The sequence below is a fragment of the Oryctolagus cuniculus genome, chromosome 13, assembly GCF_964237555.1.
Source record: "Oryctolagus cuniculus chromosome 13, mOryCun1.1, whole genome shotgun sequence".
Taxonomy (NCBI): Eukaryota; Metazoa; Chordata; class Mammalia; order Lagomorpha; family Leporidae; genus Oryctolagus; species Oryctolagus cuniculus.
This window is the reverse complement of record NC_091444.1, coordinates 45,371,847-45,394,795: the sequence shown is the minus strand read 5'-3', so window position 1 is coordinate 45,394,795 and position 22,949 is coordinate 45,371,847.

Below are 22,949 nucleotides of genomic sequence, written 5' to 3'. Positions count from 1 at the left end.
TATGCCAACAGCAGAGACAAGGAAGGAAGGAATGAGATTCATTTAATTTTGCGCTTTCCTCCTTGTGAATTCTTAGTTCCCTGTCCCTATTGTTAAAGACTTGAGAAGACATGTTCATGTGGTCCTTTGGTGGTGGTGGTGGTGGGGGGGTGTGTGTGTGAACAATCATCTAGCTTTTGGAGTTTGCACTAGATGTCTGAGGCCAGTTGAGGTATTGATTGGAGATATAAGAACAATTGTCCTTCTCAGGAATTGGGATCCATGTTGACATATTTTACCTCTGTAAGGCAGGATCTAAAGAGTGCAGGTTTTCTTCAGACCCCCTGGGGGATTTCACAAAGTGTATCATAGTTGACCTGCTTATGGCTACAACAGGCAGGACATCTCTGGGTTCCTGGGGAGGTAGATCCAGTCTGGGAGAGGGGAGGCACTAGGGACAGCCCCAGTTGCCTCTGGGTGTCTATCTGGGGCCTGGCAGTGTAACTCATCTGTATGTCAAGTGCACTCCCATTCATCTGGAGTTAGAGTGGAGGATAGGATGAGATAGAGATCCTTTTGGGCTGTAGGACTGGGTCAGGTGAAGGAACCCCTTATTTGGAGGAGTTTTCCAAAAGTGAGCCTAAATGCTCTTCGATTTTGCAAAGGTCTGATAAAGTAAAAGGAACATGGTCCATAATGAGACCTTCTACTCCAGCCACCTCCAGTAAAGAGAAATTTGGGGCTATTGCCCTCTTGAGCCAGTGAATGGAGGAGAGGGAAGGGGGCATCAGGTGGAGCACCAGGTACAGCCTCCAAGGGGCCTGGCAGTCCATATGGCAGAGATTCGTTGGCAGATCAGGGTCTCAGGGGGGATGTGACAAGGAAGGGGGTGGCAGGGCAGAGGGTTTGAGGCCTCATTCCTGCATGAAGAGAACTTGAAATGAGGAACATGAGCTACAGAGGGAGGGGTGACCTCAGAGGACAAATAAAGCCTTAACACGAGGGACCTCTGACCATTTGCCATTTCTGTATAAAGTTGTCAAAGTCTTGGAAAATTTGGTAATTGCCAAACTCTGGCAACTCAGGAAATTTTGGAACCAATGGAACAGGCAGAAAAAGGCTGGGGTTGGGGGTTCAGCTGGCTCCAGGATGTCTCCTAGAGAGGAGATCCCGCAACCAAAATCTTGTCCCAGAAAAGAGAAGATCCCAGTGGTTGGAACAGGTGATCCTGGTCCAGGCTGTGGGATTGTTCCCCAAAACTTTCCAGAGGTTTCTCACGTGTTCCCAAAACAAAGGCAGGGGGAATAACTGAAGACTGTAGACCCTCCAGGGGATGGGGAAATAGCTGGAGCTTGCCCCAGAAGTCTTGGAGAGATGGAGAGCAATTTCTTGCCATTCCATGGGTTGGAAGTCAAGTCTGGTGTGGATGTGGCAGGGAGATCTGGCAAAATGGTTCTGGCTGGAGTTTACGCGATAGCAGAAAGACGAAAAAGTATGAGTGGGTTTAATCAGATTGGTTGGGGAGGAAAGGGCAGAATTAGAAGGGGTACGGAGGGCAAGAAATTTTGTGCTGGGAAAGTATGGTTAGGGGTCTCCCCCAGGCATGAAAGGCACCACAAGAGCCAAACAATTACGGTCAACTCATGGCCCTCACCCCCAGTTTGTGGCAGAGAGGAAGGAAAGACAAGGGATGGGACAGAGCTGAGGGTGCTGAGTGGGTGGGCATTCTGGGGGCTGGGCTGGTTTGCAGAGCTTTCTTTGCTGGGTGCAGGCTAACAGCTGAGGCAAGGTTGAGCTGTTGGAGGAAGATTAACAGCTGAGGCAGGTTTGAACTGGCTAAGGAAGATTGCAGGGGCTTGGGATACTTCTATGGCATGGGGATTGGGCTCTGCTGTCAGTCACACAGGCAAGGAACTGAAAAGCAGTGGGATGCTTTAGATCGGCTTTCATTCTCTGTCCATTATTTGTGACCTCAATTAAGAAATTCCCCCCTGAATCCGAGTATTCTGAGATGCCCTAGTTTTCAATATATTTAACAAATACCTGTGTTATTCTTACAATGGGGCCAGTCACTGGTCTCAGCCTTTTGCAGGTGTTAACTCTTTTACTGTGAGCGAAATATTCTGCTAGTCTTCCTGGATATATAAAGGTGAATAAGGCTAGGTCACTGCCTAGAGGGGTTTCTCAGATAGAAGTTGTATTTCGGCCAGAGATTGCTAGCTGTTCACCAAATCTGTCTCTTTTGCTTCCTGAGACTATGACATATCCCAGCTCCCTTGTGGTTAAATGAGACCATGTGACTACTAGCTAATGGGAAGAGATTGGAAGTAATGAATGTCATTTATAGGCTGCCCAGGCAAGATCTTCTGATCCTTTTTTTGTTGCTTGGCAACCTAAAGAAGTCAAGTGTTGAAGATACCACACGATGAAAAGAGCCTGGCTACTCCCACTGCATGGTGGAAGGCACCTGCCGGCGCACACTTACTTAGGTTTTATGTGAACCAGAAAGCAAAGCACTGAGAAAGCTGAGATTTGAGGGTGGGGGTTTTCCATTTGCAGCTGCTGTTACCTTAGCTAATACCAGGTTGTAAACTGTAGTGTCTTGAAATACAGTTAGTGGATCAGGACCAGCATTTTTAGATAGACTAAAATAGGAAACCTAGTTTGGGTCTGACCACTTCAAATGGAGCCTGGGGCTCCCTCTGGTGAATTAAATTCTTTTCTGAGTTATTTATGGCACACTGAAGATGCTTCTTGCATTGTTCTGAGCATTGTAGGCTATCTAGAAGAACTGTGACTGGCCATGGCCCCTGGAGAATTTACCTTTTAGGGGCAATAAAACAGGCACTTGTGAAATAATTATACAGCCAGTGAGTACAGGGTTGGCAATTTCATATATACAGAATCCCAGAATGGAGACGCCTTCAGGGATGATAGTGGAATATGCAGTGAGCCTTGCAGGAATGGAGACTGAGAGCATGAAGGCTGGGAAGAAGGGAAAGGAGTAGAGGAGTTGCTGTAAGGGCTAGATTCTGTAGCAGCCTGCAGCCTGCAGCCTCTCTGGTCTCTAGCAGGTGCCCAAGCAGCTGGGCTCTTAGGTCAGGGTTCTACCAGGAGGGAAGCAGATCTCCAGGGAGCAGAAGAGTGCAGAAAAGAGAAGAACCACCCTAAGGCCTGCGGATTTAAAAAAAAAAATTATATAAAGATGAGATGGAAGGGGGAGAAAAACTCAGGATTTTTCTGGAAGCATGAAGACTTCACATTTCTCTCTAAAGGATAACCCAGACAGTAAAAAATGTCCTACATTTCAGGACTGGTTGCTGAAGGTGTATGATTGTGTCTTTTGTCTGCCAACTTTGAGTGGTAGTTTTGCTTTGTAGTACAGGCTACTAAATCCCAGTCCAACTTTTTCCTGTTTGATGAAAATCCCGAGAATATAGTGATAGCACATTGAGTGTGCTGTGTGTCAAGCACCATTGTAAATTTTTGTGTGTATGTGACTTTCAAGTTATTGCATGGTGTTCAGGGCAGCCCTGTGAGGCAGGTGCTAGTTATGACTGTTTTCCTAATTTTCAGATAAGGAAACTGAGGCACAGAGAGGGTAAGTAACCTGCCCAAGACCACCCAGCAAGTTAAATGAGAAAAGCCAGGATTTAGAACTGGATATCCTGAGACTGGGGCTTTGTGCTTCATCCTTACACCATAACGTATCTCAGCTTTTCTTTAAAAAAAACTCTGGTGATTAAAATTCTCTAAAAGATCCCAAATACCTGTGTCAAAGCAGTCATAATTAAAGTTTCCATTTGTAGAGGGCCTTGCAGCTTACAAAATTATTTCATGAACGGAAGTATCTTTATTTTTCCAAATATTCCAATGAAACAGGACTTCTTTCTCCCCTTTAAATTTAGGCAAGGAAGGTTGGCAGCTCACTCACAGTCATTCCAAAGCTGGCAGAGCATATGTGAATGCCAGCCTGTCTGACTTTGGGCCCAGAAGCTTTCTGTTCTAAGAGACAACTTGAGTTTGTCATTTGTGTCTCTATGATATTGATAAATGACTGATTTACCTGATTCTCACTCATTTCATCCATAAAATTCCCACATTAGCTCTTGTCTTTGAAAATGGTTGTGAGCCCTTTGTAGATGGGGCCTGGACCTGGGATTCCTGTAACAAAGGACAGTTTCTATTATGAATAAACAGAGCAGTCACTTAAAAAGAAGGAGTTTCCTAAGCGGTTGGTGATGGCAACAGGTAGAGAAGTGTTGGTATCAGATGGATCTTGGTGTAACACCAGGCTTGCCTTTCCTGGCAGGTCAGCAAATGACTTAACTTTTCTGGGACTTGTTTTTCTCACCAGTAAAATGGAGGTGTAGTGGGGCCATGGGAGGTAGGACCTAGGCTGTGGGTGGTGATTGAGCACAGCTGTCACCATGAGTTGAATGGAGAACAGCAATCTCTCCTTTGTGATTTTCACAGGATGGGATGGGACAAGACTTTGGTACCTTGTTAGACTTGATTTTATTATACAGTCATCTCTAGGGCAGACTTTCTTATTCCTGGAGCTTTTAGGTTACAGTTATATTAATCTTAATGATGGGGGCTTTCTTATAGTTTGTGAAGGTAAATATCATAAGATAAAAATAGCCTTTACTGCCCGAAATCCTAGATAGCTTTGAAGGAGTCTTATCTGTTATTCATGGGAAATTAACCCCATTTCCAATGGGCTGAGACTTCCATCAAAGCAACTTGTTCTGCTTTTTCTCCATAAGGGATGTTATAGCCCCACTTCTTAGATTTCACTCCAACTGGGGTATTTTTAGTTTTATATAACTTTCACACTTTCTGGAGGTGTTTGTTGATCTTTTCCCATGTGAACTTATGTTGATGGTATGTATCAGCCTTGCATGTGCATGCTTTAGGAATTGGTGCTTAACCCAGTAGTGACTGTTTACCATTTCCTCCCTTCCGAGGACTGTTACATGGGAAGCTTCCAGTCCAGGGAGCTGCCTATTCCAGAAGAGTTGAGTAGCTCAAGCAGCAACAGTTTATGGTGCTGTTCTCACCCTCGTGTTGAGTTTCCCTCTTTCTCTCTGTGCCACTCCCAGGCAGTCTGACCATTTATATCTGGTAACCCCAAGTCCGGAGATCAAGAGCACTGCCTGCTGTCAGAAAGTCTTCAATGGGTCGGAACCTACTGGTGGTGCCTCCCAGGGGACACTTGATGAATAGTATCTTTCTTCCCCAACATGGGAGGACCTGAGCTGATCATGCCAATTATTCTACCCAGCTTCTCCATAATCACTGTCCAGTACTGTGGCTCACACTTCTGCAAAGAGCAGTGAGAAATGGGGCAGAGAGACTCCAGGACTTAACACAGGTCAGTCTTCTTTCCCAGGAAGAAAATGCCAGTCTTGAAGAATGAAGAATTGCTGCCCCACCCCCATACATACATGCACACATGATGATTGCAACTTACTATTTGTTGTTTAAGGGCAAGTGCCAGATTTTATAGTTGTGTTGGTGGTGATGCTATATATATATATGTTAAGATGATCAAAAGTTTTACAAATAATCCTTCTACATCTTTGATCAGGACTCAGATTTAGGAAGTTTCTTAGCAGATCTAGGATGATGACAAAAATGGTTTCCCTGGACTTTTAGAATCAAACCAGAGCAATGGGTCTGTCAGCTTAGACCAGAGTGGTGGTGAAGGAGACAACAGGAAAGTAATAACTGAAGAGACAAAAGCTGTGCACTCAGTGCTATGTTAAATACCAGGGAGTCACTGATGCTTCTGTTGGGTTAAATATTTAGTTAGCAGCTAAAGTGGCTGAAGGAGGAAAATATGGCAATGTTCTTTGGTGTAGGAACTTCACTGTTTTTATAAGGGAGGCAAGATTCATATACCCTTGATAGAATGAGAACAACTAATTGACTCCAGTGTCAATGTCCTGACCTTTGCTTAGGGCTCCTCCCCTGTGGGGAGCAATCCGGACTGGACTAAGTTACTGGAATTAAGACTTATTCTATGCATCTGCTCTCCCACAATATGGCGCTGGGAGAGAAGTAAACAGCTTCTACACAGCTGCCTCCAGTTCAGCTAATAAACTGTAGGACTTGCTCCTGATTGGAGGAGAGCAGCGTACTCGGCGTGTGGGCAGCCGAGTTGGGATTGGTGGAAGAGGACTATAAAGGAGGAGAGAGACGGCATGCACCAGGAACATCTAAGGGGAACATCTAGCTGAAGGAACACCTGTGCAGCCCCCGAGAAAGCCGGCCGGCGGTGTGCCGCTCCCCTGCGGAAGTGGGGAATGTGGCCGGGGGAACTGCCCTTCCACGGAGGTGGAAGGGATAGTAGCCAACCCGGGAAGAACCAGCAGCAAACCCGGGGAGGGCCGAGCAGACGAAAGAACAGCGCAGGGTCCTGTGTCGTTCCTCCACGAAGAGGGGGAGCGACACTCCCCTATCTGTAGCCCCTGGGACTCTACTGCAGCATCTGCTTGCCTCCCCAACACAGCAACTCATGATCTTCCCTCTTTCCATCTCTCCTTGCTGAAATCATCCATGTTCTTCAACCTCTTTGTTGATCACTCAGGAATCCACCCTGACCTGCTTCAGCCCTCTGTCCTTTCTTCTCCTGCATCCTCACCTTCCACCAGCATTTTCACACAGACCACTAAGCCACTGTCTCCCTACACAGATTTTGCCCACCTCCTACATTTGAATCTTTGCAGTAATAGTCATTATCTATAGGGCATCACTACGGGCTAAGCTCCTGGCAAGGCATTTTGTATTTTGTTTCATTTTTTTTTAAGATTTATTTATTTGAAAGTCAGAGTAACACAGAGAGAGGAGAGGCAGAGAGAGAGAGAGAAAGAGAGAGAGAGAGAGGTCTTCCATCTGCTGGTTCACTCCCCAGATGGCTGCGATGGCCGGAACTGCGCTGATCCAAAGCCAGGATCCAGGAGCTTCTTCCTGGTCTCCCACGCAGGTGCAGGGGCCCAAGGACTTGGGCCATCTTCTACTGCTTTCCCAGGCCATAGCAGAGAGCTGGACTGGAAAAGGAGCAGCTGGGACTCGAACCAGCACCCATATGGGAGCTGGCACTGCAGGCAGCAGCTTTACCTGCTACACCACAGTGATGGCCCCTCAAGGTTATTATTGATAAATAATGTTAGCCTTCCCATTTTCCATGATTATTCTTATTTATTGCTTTGGTTTCTTTTGTACTTCTACTGGGAGATTTTCTGCCTTCACACTCTTTCATAATGACTATCTATCTGTGTCCCTGTATGTAGCACATCCTTAAGCAGCATTTGTAAGGCTGCACAAGTCGTGACATGTTCTTTCAAGTTCTGTTTATTATGGAAGGTCTTTATTTCACCTTCATAAAAGAGAGTTTGGCAGTGTATAGTATTCTGGGTTGACAGTTTTTCCTTTTAAGAGTTGGAGAGTGTCTCTCTATTCTCTCCTAGTTTGTAGGGTTTCTGATGAGAAATTAGCTGTTGAATATATAAAGCAATTTTAAACAACAAAAAAAAAAGCCAGAGGCATCACAATACTATATTTCAAGACATAGTACTGTAATGTCCAGTTCAGTTGTCCCCAAAGACCACCAAGGAGCCGATACCGCGGTAAAGCGCATGAGAGCTTTATTGCAGATCTGGGCCTGGACTCTCAATCAACACCGACACAGCAGGTCTGAATTGAGAGCCCCGACCCTTCAGTTAACAGGGTTTTTATAGGGTTTTCAGAGACATTCGATACATCATGGTACCATTTAGCAAATCATCTCATCCCATGGGAAATTTAAAGGACATCCCTTAGAATTGCTTAGTGCATCCAGTGGCGGGAACGGACCTACTAAAGGTGGTTGGATGGCTTTGGGTTGATGCCTTTTGAATTGATTGGCCGAAGCAGAGGGTCCGAGCTGCTGGGGTGTACGTGCCGAACTGCAGGGTCTCAGGAAGCTATTAATGACCTTATCTTCCCTGAGAAGACACCAGGAACTCTAGGTATTTCTCTGTTCTCTGCTAATCAGCTATTGCTAGGAGAGTTTATCGCAAGGGGATTTCATTTATTTACTTTTAGGAGCTTCTGGCTTAGGGTTCAGGGCCTGGCTAGGCCCAAGTTACCAGATGGAGGCCTAATTTAAAATAGTTACACCTTGATCCAGGCTCAGGTCTCACAATACAGGGAAATTACAATCAAAACAGCCTGGTACCTGCACAAAAATAGACATGTAGACCAATGAAACAGAAGAGAAGTGCTAGAAATCAATCCATGCATTACAGACAACTCATATTTGACAAAGGAGCTAAGATCAATTCCTGAAGAAAGGGTAGTCTCTTCAACAAATGGTGCTGGGGAAATTGGATCTCTATGTGCACAAGTATAAAACAAGATCCCTACCTTACACCGTCTACAAAAATTCAACTCAAAATGGATCAAGGAATTAAATCTACAACCTGATACTATCAAATTATGAGAATACAACATCAGGGAGATTCTGCAAGACATTGGAATAAGCAAATACTTCTTGGCAAAGACCACAGAAGCAGGGCAATAGAAACAAAAATAGAGAAATGGGATTACATCAAACTAAAAAGCTTCTGCATCACAAAGGAGACACTCAACAAAGTGAAGAAGCAACCAAGAAAATGGGAGAAAATATTTGCAAACTATGCAACTATTAAAGGATTACTATACAGAATCAATAAAGAGCTCAAGAAACTCAACAACCAACGAACAAACAATCTAGTTAAGAAGTGTGCAAAGGACTTGAACATGACATACAAATGGCCAACAGACACATGAAAAGATGCTCAAGATCACTAGCCATCAGGTAAATGCAAATAAAATCCACAATGAACTTTTACTTCACTCAAGTTAGAATGGCTTTCATACAGAAATCAAACAACAAATGCTGGTGAGGATGTGGGGGAAAAGGTACCCTAATAGACTGTTGGTGGGAATGTAAACTAGTATAGCCATTGTGGATGACAGTTTGGAGATTCCTCAGTGATCTGAAAATAGATCTACCATGTGACCCAGCTATCCTGCTCCTGGGAATTTACCAAAACAAAATGAAATCAGCATATTAAATAGTCATTTGTACCCCTTGTTCATTGAAACTCAATTCACAATAGCTATGATATGGAATCAACCCAGATATCCACCAACTGATGACTGGATAAAGAAAACATGGTATATATGGAATATTACACTATGAAATATTACTCAGATATAAAAAAGAATGAAATCTCATCTTTTGCAACAAAACAGATGCAGCTGGAAACCATTATACTTAGTGAAATAAGCCAGTCCCAAAAAAAACAAATATCATGTTTTCCCTAATCTGTGGTCATCACCATGTATAAAAAAGACAATGTATATGAGCAACATTGACATTTTGATATTTAAGTATTGTTTATACCCTTGTATCTACTGTTGAGGAACACTGTTTTTTCTTACTATTTGTTGAATTTTTTACTTGGTGGAGGTTTAAGCTTATTATTATAAAATAAACTGAAAGTATGTCATTGTAAATATTACATGAAAAAATAGGAAGGGGGAGGGAGGGGGAGGGCATGTATGCAGGAGGGGAGTAGGGTGAGAAATATCACTGTGCTCTTAAATTTGCATATATGAAACACATGGCATTTGTTTACCTTATATAAGTAAATTTTAAAAACTGCTCTATGATTTTCCCATACAAATAGAAGAAAGGAATTTCTGAATGATGAAGCTAAAATGTACCCTAGATTTTAGATAGGAGGATTTTAGAAGAGGACTGCATAAATTAAGCAGCACACTACTGGAGCACAAATGTGAACTCTAATTGTGGGCAGTGAGAAACACTGTATTTACAGAGGCTTCATTTTAAGAAGACTGTCTTCCATTTGAAACCAGCCTGCTTATTACTATTTCTGAAATTAAAGCTGTGTGGGTTCTTGCCATGAATTCAAAGAAGAATTCTGAATACTGGCTCAGATAGACCAGACGACATGGTAAGTTTTTAAGTTTTTTATTTAGTGAGAGAAATGCATAGGAGAGGGAGGGCTATATCTAAAAGAGAAAGGAAAATCTAGATCCATACCAAGCTGAGAGTAGGCCAAGAGCCACACACGGGGGCAACAAAGGTCTATAATGGCAAAAAAGGGCTGGGCTCACTGTGTTCCAGGCCTTTTATCCACTTCCAAAGGGGCGTGGTAAATTAATCTGATTGGCAGTTGAGCATACAGGAGTGTCAGGTAGGGGCACGAGATCACACAGGGGCGTGGTGAAGGCATAGCCTTCCAGCTCACAGACTTAATCGATTTTATCCTATCTGCCTGCCTACATCACATTCTTTCTGCCAGAGACTTTGGAGAGTTGGTTAATAACATTACCTCTTTTATATGAACGAAATATGTGCTGGCTTTATGATTAGACTAATACCTGTAATACTCCCCAGAAAAGGATACTGTCTCTTATTAGTCACTAGGCAGGAAACCAGAAGTCAGCAAAGGTGACAGTTCTATCTGTATTAAGCAAAGGAGCCCAGCTTGGAATGCACTGAAACTTAGTTTTCTAGCCACTGTCAGTGTCAGCTCCCAGGCTGTTCTGTTTATAATTAAAAAAGATGTTTGCATGTATCATCACAACTTAATGTTTCATTATCAAGAGAAAATAATTTTCACCAGGGGTGTCCCTTAATAACTGAAAACAGAAATGCATTATCTATGTTTTCAAAGCCTCTGTATTTTACGACATTTAGAATAGTATAATGTGGCCGGCGCCGCGGCTCACTAGGCTAATCCTCCGCCTTTCGGCGCCGGCACACCGGGTTCTAGTCCCGGTCGGGGCGCCAGATTCTGTCCCGGTTACCCCTCTTCCAGGCCAGCTCTCTGCTGTGGCCCGGGAGTGAAGTGGAGGATGGCCCAAGTGCTTGGGCCCTGCACCCCATGGGAGACCAGGAGAAGCACCTGGCTCCTGGCTTCGGATCAGTGCGGTGCACCAGCTGCAGCGGCCATTGGGGGGTGAACCAACGGCAAAGGAAGACCTTTCTCTCTCTCTCTCTCTGTCTCTCACTGTCCACTCTGCCTGTAAAAAAAAAAAAAAAAAAAAAAGAATAGTATAATATGGTATTACAATTAGGAATGAGAAACACTTGAAATTTATTAAGTGTTTTACAGATATTTTGAGTTGTACTTTTACACTGTTAAGGACTGTATTTGATGTTTATAGAAGTATTGTCAAGGGGTGGCTGCTTCCAGGCTCTTATCTCTGATACAAAAAATATGTTCTAGGATAAGACGCAGGTAAATGTTAGCAGGGGAACAACATTTAATATCAGCTACATGAAAGTCCACACTCGGGGAGCACTGGCATGCTGGAGAGCGAGCTTCTCCTGAGGTCACTGGGTCTTCCTTTTATATGAGACAGGGTCTTGGGTCTTTGTTGTACATGATCCAGAGGCAAATGGGGTAGTCTCAGATGGGTTTAAATGAATACCCATAAGGGGTGGTGTTTTGGTCAGGAGTTGGAATATCACACATTTTCTTGCCTTTTCTGGAAGTCTCAGAAGTGTTATGGTATCAGGTATATGATGGGAGCAGGATTGCCAGCCATGGTAATTTAATTATCATGATATTGTAATAGGCTATAGGTCATCACGGGAACACAGCAGCCATCTGGGTGTTTTCTGGATCTGGGCAGTGCTTTCCCAGAAACTGCAGTTCTCCACAACAATGGAGTAGTGTCACCAGAGGAGAGGCCTTGGGAAGCAGCCGGTTCTTGTCTTAACACCAGAAAGAATTCAGGCATGAGACAGAGAGCAGAGTAATAAGGTTTTATTGCGGACAGGGCATCCATCGGAATGGAAGGGACAGATCGAGAGTGCCCAGTTACTCGGACTGGGCAAGAGTGAGGTTATACAGTTGAGCTGAGAGAATACACGTGGGCAGGCCAGGTGGGCAGCTCAGCAGAGAGCAGAGGGCTGAAAGCATGCAATCTGTTTGGACTCCCTAGGTTTTTAAGGGAGTCTGTTTACCTACCTCCCCCTCTCCTCCAGGACAAAGGATGGGGAGTCCTGGTAGAAGGGTTTGTTGGGTGAAAGTTAGTGAATTCCTCCCCAGATTTGCTGGCAGAGGCAGAGCAGAGAGGCTTCCCTTAGGGCATCTGGGAAGGTTTTATTGCCCCCTGTTATCAGGTCAGGTAACCCCTTTGGTCCTGAGGAGAGAAAATTCTCCTGGGAGCTTTTCCTGGGGGAAGGGCTGGGACCACCTGGGAGGTTATCAGGGTCTGGGCAGGACTTTGAAGTGCAAGGTGCTGGTCTTCAGGCCTGTCTCACATATACATAGGCTACATTCTGACTTCCTACCTAACAAGGTGAGGTTATTTCTTATGGAGCTCATAAATACCCAGGTAGAGAATGATTTTTTTTAAAACCATAAATGACTCAAGAAAGGTCCTTGGCAAATTTTAAATGTGAATTCCTGTCTAATAACTGCTTACATAAACACGAGCACACAGTGCATTATCACACTAAAACGTGTTATTCTCCTTTTCCTGACCTGCCTCCTTGTTTGAAAAGTTCTACATCCGCAGGTTTGCAACACGTGCAGAGCCGCTGTCTTCTGCCCTAGGTGCACCTGTGTAATCAGGCTGCTGCCAGTGACTACCTTGCAACCATTAAGGAAACCAGGTGGAGGATAACACCGAGGCACACAGGGTCTGACAACCAAAAAAGAGAGAGGAAAGGGAATGGAATAAGGAAATAAACGAAAGAATGAAAAAAAAAAAAAAAAACAAAGAAAAGGAAAAGAAAGTGTTACTGGCATCCTAGTCAAATCACTTCTGTACTCATGAATGTTCCTCCCTGCCTGAAGACCAGACCTTCCTAGCTGTCAAAGCCCTTGGTTGCCACGTGTGCCCCTTCCTCCGAAGCTTCTAGAGGGCATGCATAAACTCAGAACATGCAGTAGCAGGGACAAGAAGAAGGGAACAGGATCTTCGGAACCTGGAACTCATGCAACCGTGCTATTTGAGTTAGGTCTCGTCCTCTTTCATGTTGCTTCAAGAAACACAAAGCGTGGACTTCGTGCCCCTCTTCCAGTCCAGCTCTCTGCTGTGGCCACGGAGTGCAGTGGAGGATGGCCCAAGTCCTTGGGCCCTGCACCCCATGGGAGACCAGGAGGAAGCACCTGGCTCCTGGCTTCAGATCGGCGCAGCGCGTGGGCATAGCAGTCATTTGGCGGGGTGAACCAACGGAAGGAAGACTTTTCTCTCACTAACTGTGCCTTTAAAAAAAATAAGTTTTTGTGTATTTAACCTTCTCCTATGAGGTTAACTGTATGCAGAGTAAGACGAGAGGCCCCGGAATGGGTTAACGATGAAGCAGACCGCGCTGAAAAAATAAAGAGGATTAGGGGCAAGCCTGAGAAAGCCCCTAGGAAATCCAGTGGCTCCTGCTCCTTGACACTCGCGCTTTCGCTCTCGCCTGTACTTAGAAGGTGGCGGCGGAGCCCAGCTGAACAAGTACTTGGCAGCTCCGCGCAGGGCTGGGGGCCGGAGGGCCTCTGGTTTGATTTGCTCAACCCCCTTCCCCAAACAAGGTCGGACCAGTCCTCCCGGAAGGGCGCCTCACAGTTAAGCCTTTAGCGCGCATTAGACCCCGCAGGCTCCGGGGCCAGGACCCTTCCCCGGATCAGGCGCCGCCTGAAGCCAAGACAGCCCGGGAGTCAGGTGGGTGCTGGGCCCCCAGGGGGCTGTCGAGGGTGGGAGCCAGACACGGGGACGCACTGGCATCCGTCAGCGATTCCTCTGCCTTTGGACAAGTCGGTGCCTAGGGCGAGATTCTGGAGGCAGGTGGGAGCAGCCCGGAAGCCCGAGGGGGAGGGCGCGCCGCCTCCCTCCTCAGAGCATGGTGCGGGACCGCCGGGGCGGCCGTTCCTCCTCCGCCTCTGGACTCCCGGGGCGCGGCTGTCCCTTCCAGGTCTCCCTCCGGGCCTTCCCAGGGCCGGGGAAAGTTCCTCGGAACCCACAGCGCCCTTGGATTTGGAGCCTGCCGCGGCGCTGGCTGTGGAATCCGCTCTGCTCGGAGCCCAGCGGAGCGCGTCGCGGGCGCTAGGAAGCCGCCGTCTGCGGGCGCCGGAGCGGCGCTGCCCGTGCGGAGCCGAGAGTTTGCAGCAGCCCCGGCCGCGAGTGGCCCCGTCGCCCCGCGGTTGTTTCCTGCGCGGGGCGCGGCGACGAGGTCGGCAAGTTGCGAGGAGACCCCCAGGGGTCCGGAGAGGGCTGCGCTCCGCCTCGCATCCCTTCCTGCGGTCCCCGGCGCTCGGGCGTGAAATCGGGGCGACGTGTACGGAGGCCTCCGGGTCCCGCCGAGACTGATCTGCGGCGCTCCCCGCCTGGCCCCAGTCCGCACCCGGAGCCCGGGAGCGCGGGGCTCGAGGAAGGCCGGGCAGAGGGGACGAGGGCGAGGGGCGGCGGCGGCGACATGGCGCGGTTCCCCAGGGCCGACCTGGCTGCGGCGGGAGTTGTGCTACTTTGTCACTTTCTGATGGACTGCTGTCAGTTCGCCCAAGGGGAGCCTGGACGCCGAAGGAACGGTAAGAGGCGCTTCCGCTGGCGGCTCCGTGGGCGGCTGAGGACCGCCCCGGGCCCCGGGCCCCCAGCCCACCCCCGGCGCGGCGGTGGGCCCTGGGGAAAGTTGCTGAGGTTGCGCCCCGGGTGCAGCTGAGCTTCCCAGTGGAGGGGAGGTGGACACGAGAGGATGGGGTGGGATCGTCTGCTCCAGGTAGCCCTGGGAGGGCTGCGGTGTGGGAGCGAAGCTCCTGCGGTGGGTGTCTCTCCCAGCGCTGGGCGCCCGGCCGCCACCTCCTCCTTCCCCAGCGCTCGGAGAAACTCGGCGAGTGGGGGTGGGGGATGCGCGGGCAGCCGGGGCTTACAGGGCTCCCTTTGGCAGAAGATTCCCGGTGGTCGCCCCGGCCTCCCCCTGGTCGTTGGGGGGCTGAGCGGGCCCTGGCTGTGCTGCGGGGCAGGTGCGGCCCGGCGCTAAGTGGGCAGGAGGGGGCGGGCGCGCCCCTGGAGACCCACCCCCGACCCCTGAGCTCCCGCACGCAGGCTTCACGAGGCTCAACCGTGCCGGGCTTCCTCCCCGTGCCCTGGCCGGTCCCCGCGAGGAGCCTGGCTCCGCCTGCGCTCCGCGACTGCGCCCCCTTCTCAGGCGACGGCTCCGGCAAGGTGCGCGTCCTGCTTCGAGCAGGGAGCCAGCGGGGCGCCTGCCTCCCAGGACCCTGGCCTCTGCGGAAAGGGTGCCGGTCCGCGTTTCCACAAGTTAGAGAAGAGTGGAGAAACAGGCAGAGGGTTCTTGGAGATTTGTGAGCTAGCTTAGGGAGGAGGTGAAAGCAAAAAATAATTGGAGGGAAAAGAGAAAACTTTGTTAGGTTGATTGTGTTGTGTTTAGTTTTGCGTTTGTGTTTTCACTTGCTGGAGGAGTCTGGTTGAGGGTGCCCAGAAGGTGCACGAGTCCCTAGTTCTCAGACTTGGGAGTCAGTCAACAGATGCATGCCCGGGAGGGCACCCGGGGATCCTGGGGAAGATGGAGCTGGGAAGAAACCCTTCCATGAAATCTTACATCGCTGAGATCTGGAAGAGTCCAAACATTATGTCTGTCTGTCTGTCGTACATTTTAGAGGGAAACCCTATGCTTTCTCTGTGCTCTTGCAGGAGTAATCGTGACTGGAGGTGTGTGTGTGTGTGTGTGTGTGTGTGTGTGTGTATGTTGGGAAGTCTGGGCGTGCTGACATCACCTTTAAAGCAGGTGCAGGTTTCCTGGTTTTGATGTTCTTTGCCATACATTATTCTGCGGTGGTCGACCTTTGTTCCTGTGTGTGGCACCTCTGCGTATTACTCTCATGCATTACATTAGTTAAAAATAACAGTTTTATCCTCTGAAAATCAACACATTTATTAAAAACATGCGGCAATCATGGTATTAAAAGTGTTTAGGAGAACAGCTTATAGCATTATTAAAGGAGGTGATGGGAGTGTGTGCGAAATATGTCCCGACTTGCTCATTTAAAAGCTTGTTTGGCACCGGGAGTAAATAATGCATTTACAGTGAAAAGGGAAGGTCAGCGGGTGCTCCTTTTTTCTTCCTTGAGCTTTTGTCAGTAATCTTACTAAGGCAAGAAGATACTTTGAAGTCTTGTTTCAAGTTCTCAATATAGTAATGGAATTCATTCCAGTATGAGAAGGGCCAGATAATCAAATACTTTTGCTTTGGGGAATATAAAATGCTTGAATTTTTCAGTATAAATGTGCTGGTATTTTAAGCCAATCCAGTATTTCTGGTGGAAATCTCTTAAATTCATATTTCTGTAGGATCCAGAAAAAGGAATAGTTTAAATTCCTTGGCAATGTTTTGGAGACTTTCTTATGCACTTTGTCTCCTGGACATCAGTCAGCGTGTAGCTTCCTGAGACATCTTAGAATAAAATGGTTAGACAAATACAGTCAGGAAAGAAGCTGGCGCCCTGGCTCAATAGGCTAATCCTCCGCCTTGCGAAGCCTGCACACCAGGTTCTAGTCCTGGTCGCTGGTCGGGGCGCCGGATTCTGTCCCGGTTGCCCCTCTTCCAGGCCAGCTCTCTGCTATGGCCCGGGAGTGCAGTGGAGGATGGCCCAAGTGCTTGGGCCCTGCACCCCATGGGAGACCAGGAGAAGCACCTGGCTCCTGCCTTTGGATCAGTGCGGTGCGCTGGCCGCAGCGTGCCGGCCGCGGCAGCCACTGGAGGGTAAACCAACGGCAAAGGAAGACTTTTCTCTCTCTCTCACTGTCCACTCTGCCTGTCAAAAATTTTTTTTTTCCTTTGTAAAATAGCCTATGTAAAAGGTCCGTACAGGGGAAGAAGTCCAGCAGTCTTGGAATTTGGCATTTGGCAGTCAGGATATTTGTTACATTTTAGCATAGGAAACTATACTTTCATAACAGGGGGTTTTATTATGTATTATTTTAGTAAATGCTGCCATTGATTATATTGCCACCAAACAGTGGAGGACTGCTAATTTTTCCATATATTTCTGTTTTAGAGGTGAGTAGTTTATGCTTAGCACATGATTTGCCTTATTCTAGTTCTTTTTCTGATGATATTTTCCTGCTATTTTCTGCTTTCCTTGGAGTTAAAACAATTTCCCTGAAATTGTTAATTTGTATAGTTATGGGAGTCCCTGTTGAGACTTGCTTGTATTGTCACAGGCGTTTTTGCCACAGTGTCTTGGCTTTCCATGCCTGAGAAACTCTCAGGGGCATTTTAGCCAGATCCTAATACCTTAAGGACTGACACTGAGGCCAGAGTGCTGTTTAGGGCATTTGCCATTCTGAGTCTGCTTCCCATGTTGGATTGCTCTCTCTGTTTTAATTCTATCAATTATTATTTTTTAAAGCTGTTATTTATTTATTTGAAAGGTGGGGAGGCAGAGCTCTTCCATTGCAGATTCATTCCCCAAATGGCGTCAACCAGCAGAGTCGAGCCAGGCTGAAGCCAGGAGCCTGGAATTCCATCCAGGTCTCCTACGTGGGTGTCAGGTGCCAAGTATTTGGACCATCTGCTGCTGCTTTCCCAGGAACATTAATAGGGAACTGAATTAGGAGTAGAGCAGATTGGACTCAAATAGTCTTATATGGGATGCCAACATCACGATAGGCAGTGGCTTAACCTGCTGTGCCACAATACCACCCTTTTAATGCTGGTTGCTGACTACATGTTTACTCACATTCTTTTTTTACTATCTTAAAATACAGAGTACACACATATGTATGTGATATATAAATGTACATACCTTGAACTTATACTCTACATTATATGCATTGTGTATATAATGTGCACATACATAAAATATATGGTGGTGGCGGTCTGTTTTCAGTGGAGGTGAATATTAAATATGTTGGCTCTTTGTGCGGTTGCCTTGAACTGCATGTGTGTGCCAATGGCTTGCACCGAGGGAGCTCCCCCGACCCAGGACGCTTGCTCTGAAGGCTCTTGCAGGGGGGAGGCTGGGGAGCCGTGCAGTGCAGTGCGGTCTCTGCTCCAGGAGCAGCCAGAGGAGAGTGAGAGGCGGGAAGAGACAGCGCTTGTGCTTCAGTGGCACACGGAGCTCTTCCGCACTGTCTTGTTAGTGCGTCTGGATGTTGTGCTTTGTGGCTAGACCTATTATTTTTAAGTTCAACTTTCTCCAACAAGCGTGTATGTGAACCTCCTGGCCTGTGTTTTGTGTACTCCCTTACCTGTGTCTTCATCTTATCCTTCCTACCTTTCCTCTCATACAGTCTTACTTTGTGTGTGCCTTGGAGATGGAGACAGGTAAATAGAATCCAATCACCCGAACATGGAAGGTGTTACGTGTTCCTAGACGACTGCGTGGCTTTGCCTTTCTCTGCCAAGTTCCAGCATCTGGCTTTCCTCGGAGGACGTTTTCCCAAAGCTTTACTCGTGCCAGCAGGTTGCTCCGTTCTGGGGGCGTCTTTCTCGGCCTGGGCTCACAAGCAGGCTGTCTTCCCGCTGAGGGAGCCACTGCGGCCCACAGCCTAGGTAGCCATGCTATTAGGACGGTTGTCCTGGCTCTTGTGTCACAGGTCGCCTGGCCCTGGTGGCAGTGTAGCAGCTAAGAAAAGATGAGAGTTCAAAACAGTGCACGATGTGTTTGTTTCCAGACAGTGCGCCCACTTCATATTTGTTCTTTGGTTTTTGTTTTCCTTGATTTAATCAACAAGGTGATGAGATGAGGAATGCAGGCAGACTTATATATTTCAGTGGAGTTAGAGGTCTGGTTAGGGGCCCGTCTGGAACCCACACAGCCTATAAAATACTGCAGATGTGAACATGGGAGTAGACACTGTGTGCCCTTACCTGAAACCCAGCCCTTTAATTCCTCCCTCCCCAGGCCAACTAAACAGATCCGTGCTGTAAAATAATCCTGAGAGTGTGCTGCACCTATTTTGGTAATTTAGCCAGTTTATTTGCTAATGTCACAAAGAGATGTAGCAGTATGACTTTCTAAATTTGTTGTTTAATTCTTGTTTGGAGTAGAAATAGGGTCAGTTTTTAGTCACACAGCAGAATTTTAAGGAGTATTTTAACATTTTTCTGAAAACTGAATCTCCTATGAAGGTCAGAATTGACTTGTCAGTTTTAAAAAAAATTGCATTTTAGGTTCTCAGTTCTTTGCTGACATACTCACCTGACCTGACAGGTATATTCTCTTCGTTAAACTTCACTGCTTCACTCACTGCTACTTTGTCTCATGTCTGAAATGTCTTTTCTTGCATGAAGATGTGGAGCTCTGATCCAGCTGTCTCCGGTAACCTCTCTTGGCAGAGCCAGCCGAGAACAAGCACAGTGAATAGAAGCCATCCAGCTCCAGGTGGTCACGAGGCAGGGCTTCCGACCCATGCCATTGGACAGTTGACCAGCCCTCTGGGCCATGCTGGACAGCCTTTTCCCAGGCCACTTGCAAACACCGTAGGATAGACAGCAAAAGAAAAATACCCATAACCAGCTCTACCCCAGACACTGTTCCAGGAAACTACAGAAGATAGACCTTCACCTGTCCTACCCACATGAGATTATGAGGGGTAGGCACGGAGACATTAACTAAGAATGTGAAAAGGGATGAAGAACAAAAATGGGAATTTTATGCAGTGGAAGGAGGGAAGAAACACTTTGGAAGCAGACCAACATTCGCACATCTGAAGTCTTCCCATGTTTGATCAGCTTTTTTTTGGGTGGGTCCCAGCCCTTCTCCAGGGGCAGCTTATAGGATGCAAACTGGGGATTATTTAACCATGGTTAGATGTTGGCGAGATTTTCAGATGTAGATCATTGGGCAGCCGCAGCCTTTCGGATTTTTTTTTCCAGCAACAGTCTAAAAGATCTGTAGTACTATACTCATTGCTAACAACCAAATCATTTCAAGGTCTTGGATGTGATCCATTTGCTCATGTTTACATCAGTTATGGTCAACACGGTTCCTATACTCAGTAATTTGCCCTTGTTCTTCCCAGAGCACATTTTTCTCACCCTTGTTATATTTCTTGTTTTCCTTGAAACATTTTTCACCATTCTTCTGTGTTCCATACAAGCTGTATGGTGAGGGCATCTGGTGTTTTTATTTGCTCGGTATCTTTTCTCCCCTTGTCTCCCCAGTCTGTCCTGTTCTCCAGACAGCTCACCATGTGTCCCAGAGGTGGCCGTCCCTGATCCTCCTTGTCCTAGACTTCAGGCCAATTATTTTCTAAGTGTTATATACAGAAATCTGTGAGAGACAAGGACTTTGGTTGGTTGGTTGGTTGGTTGGTTTGTATTTCATCGGAGGGATGCTGCATTGAGAAGATAGAAATCTAAACCCATTTGTAGGTAGTCTTGGGTTTTCCAATAGCATAAGTGAGAAAATTATAATTTTGAGTTGGGAGTTTTTACTTACACTGAAAGTGTCTTGGAAAATACATCAAAGTTTTTAATTACATGGCTGTTTGTGTTTAAGGATTATTTCCACAATAAATTTTAAGTGTGAGGGTTGAAGGTAAGAATGTCTGTTTTACCTCCATTATTTGTTTTCACAGCACTTTCCATAGTACTTGGTATGTAGAAGGCTCTCAATAAATAGTAGTGAGATGAATTATCTGTGTAAGTTCATTAGGAAAAAAATAATAATCAGGAATGGCTGTTTGGTGCAGTACTCAGGGGGAGTGGTGGTTTGAGACCCTCTCCCCTGCTTCTGATCCAGCTTCTTGATAATGACACGTCCTGGGAAGCAGCAGGTGATGACTGAAGTAGTTGGATCCCAGCCAGCCATGTGGGAGACCCAGGGGGAGTTCCGGGCTTCTGGCTTTGGTCTGGTCCAGCCCTGGGAATGAACCAGTGGATGGTGCATCTCTGTCTTTGTCTTGCTGCTTTTCAAATAAAATGTAAACGAAAATTCAAGAAAATTTAAATAATTCAGGTCTCATATTGAATGACATGAGTCCAAAGTTGTGACTATAATAAATTCTTTCCTTTCATGTTCTTGTAGTTTTTTTTGGTCCCCTTCTCATTTTAAGTTTTTAATTCTCTTACCTGGCTCTTACGAGTCTATTCTTTATTTTGTGGAGTTGAATTTGGTGCCTTCCTTTATTTTCCACTGCATTTTCTGTCATCGTTGTATGTTTGCTGCAGGAATGAATAAACTTGCCAGGCAGTATAAAATAGTGAAGGATAAAGTTTTGTCTCTTTAATGAGTGATGCATCATGGCTTTTGAGACTTCATTAATCTCTACCCTGAAGGACAAAGCAAAATAATCCATCAGGTATAATTGAGTCATTTTGTTCACTTAATACTTGTGTTTATTGAGATTTCTAGATCATTAAATATCTGTATGATGACACTTTAATCACGACACCTAGCGCCTAGGTTCTAAATGTTGGTTACTTTGGGCTTCACTGGTTCTAAGTGGTGGTTTCTGGGAAGCTGTGGTTTTCCACTACTGCGTAGAAGGGGGATTCAGGGAGTGCAGGCAGGGCTGCAGAGGGGCTAGCGACCTCGGCTTGCCTGCATCAAGTGCACCACACGCTTACCCAGCACTGCAACTCTGTAGCCTTCTACAGTAAGGTATTTTATCTCATCTTCACGCCCACCTGCAGTCTTTTATCAGTGTAGAAGTAGAGCTCTGGAAGGTGAGGGGGCTTGTTCAAGGTTACACAGATAGTGAGAAAAGTAATGAACTTACAACTGCAAAATTCAAACTTGATCTTTTTTCTGTGTCACAGCTGATCATGTAGTGAATATTTCAGTTTAACCTTTTCTAGTTATTGGTATAAATTTATATTCTTAGTCAAAGTCTATTCTAATTTTCTAGATGTCATACATCCTTAGGTGATCTTTTTCTAATTTATAACTTGTGAGTATCATAAAACCAATAGCTTGTACCATTTAAATTTTTATTTATTTATTTATTTTTTTTTTTGACAGGCAGAGTGGACAGTGAGAGAGAAAGGTCTTCCTTTTCCGTTGGTTCACCCCCCAGTGGCTGCTGCGGTTGGCGCGCTGTGGTGCGTGCACCACGCTGATCCGAAGCCAGGAGCTTCTCCTGATCTCCCATGAGGGTGCATCCTCCACCACACTCCCGGGCCACAGCAGAGAGCTGGCCTGGAAGAAGAGCAACCAGGACAGAATCCAGCGTCCCAACCAGGACTAGAACCTGGTGTGCCGGCGCCACAGGTGGAGGATTAGCCTGGTGAGCCACAGCACCGGCCTGTACCATTTACCTTTGAAACCAGTTTAGATGTTTGAGCATTCTTTGTTTCCAGGGAGACTTTTCCTATGAAGAGGTTTAATTATGACATGAATGCAAATTGTGATTCCCTGAAGATACTGATTGTGTTTGGGTTAGTATTCAATAAAAATCAGTTGGTCAAAAATGTGTTTCTCCCATGTGCTTTTTGCTTTTTAAAATTAAGTTTCCTTGCAGTGACTCTTGATAGCCAGGGATATGATGGTGGAAATCGGCTGGCTCTCAACCAGGAAAGCCTGGGATGCTCTGGGAGGTGGTTTTGCTCTTCAGCACCTAATTCGCACCTTGTGAATGTCACATTTAACACTGGGATGGTTGTGTTATTGTCCTTCCTTTTAAGCCCTTTAAACGGTTCTGTAAGAATTATGCTTAATTGAATTTATTTTGTGGCCACTTTGGAGAGATCTGAGGATCAGAAAGTGATCTAATTGCTGATGTGGAGTCTGGTTGATCAGGAAAGTGGTGACATGCTGACTGGATTCTGGAGATCACTACTGATTTTTCCAGGACTCTTTAGGTTGCAGGTTGAAGTTACATGGCCTCATGGACTGTGTTTCAGTCAATTCTCTGGAGGTGGGTGTAGGACACAGCTGTTCAGATGCTGTTTGGGACACACGCATCCTGTATCAGAGCAGCTGTGTTCCAGTCCTGGCTCAGCT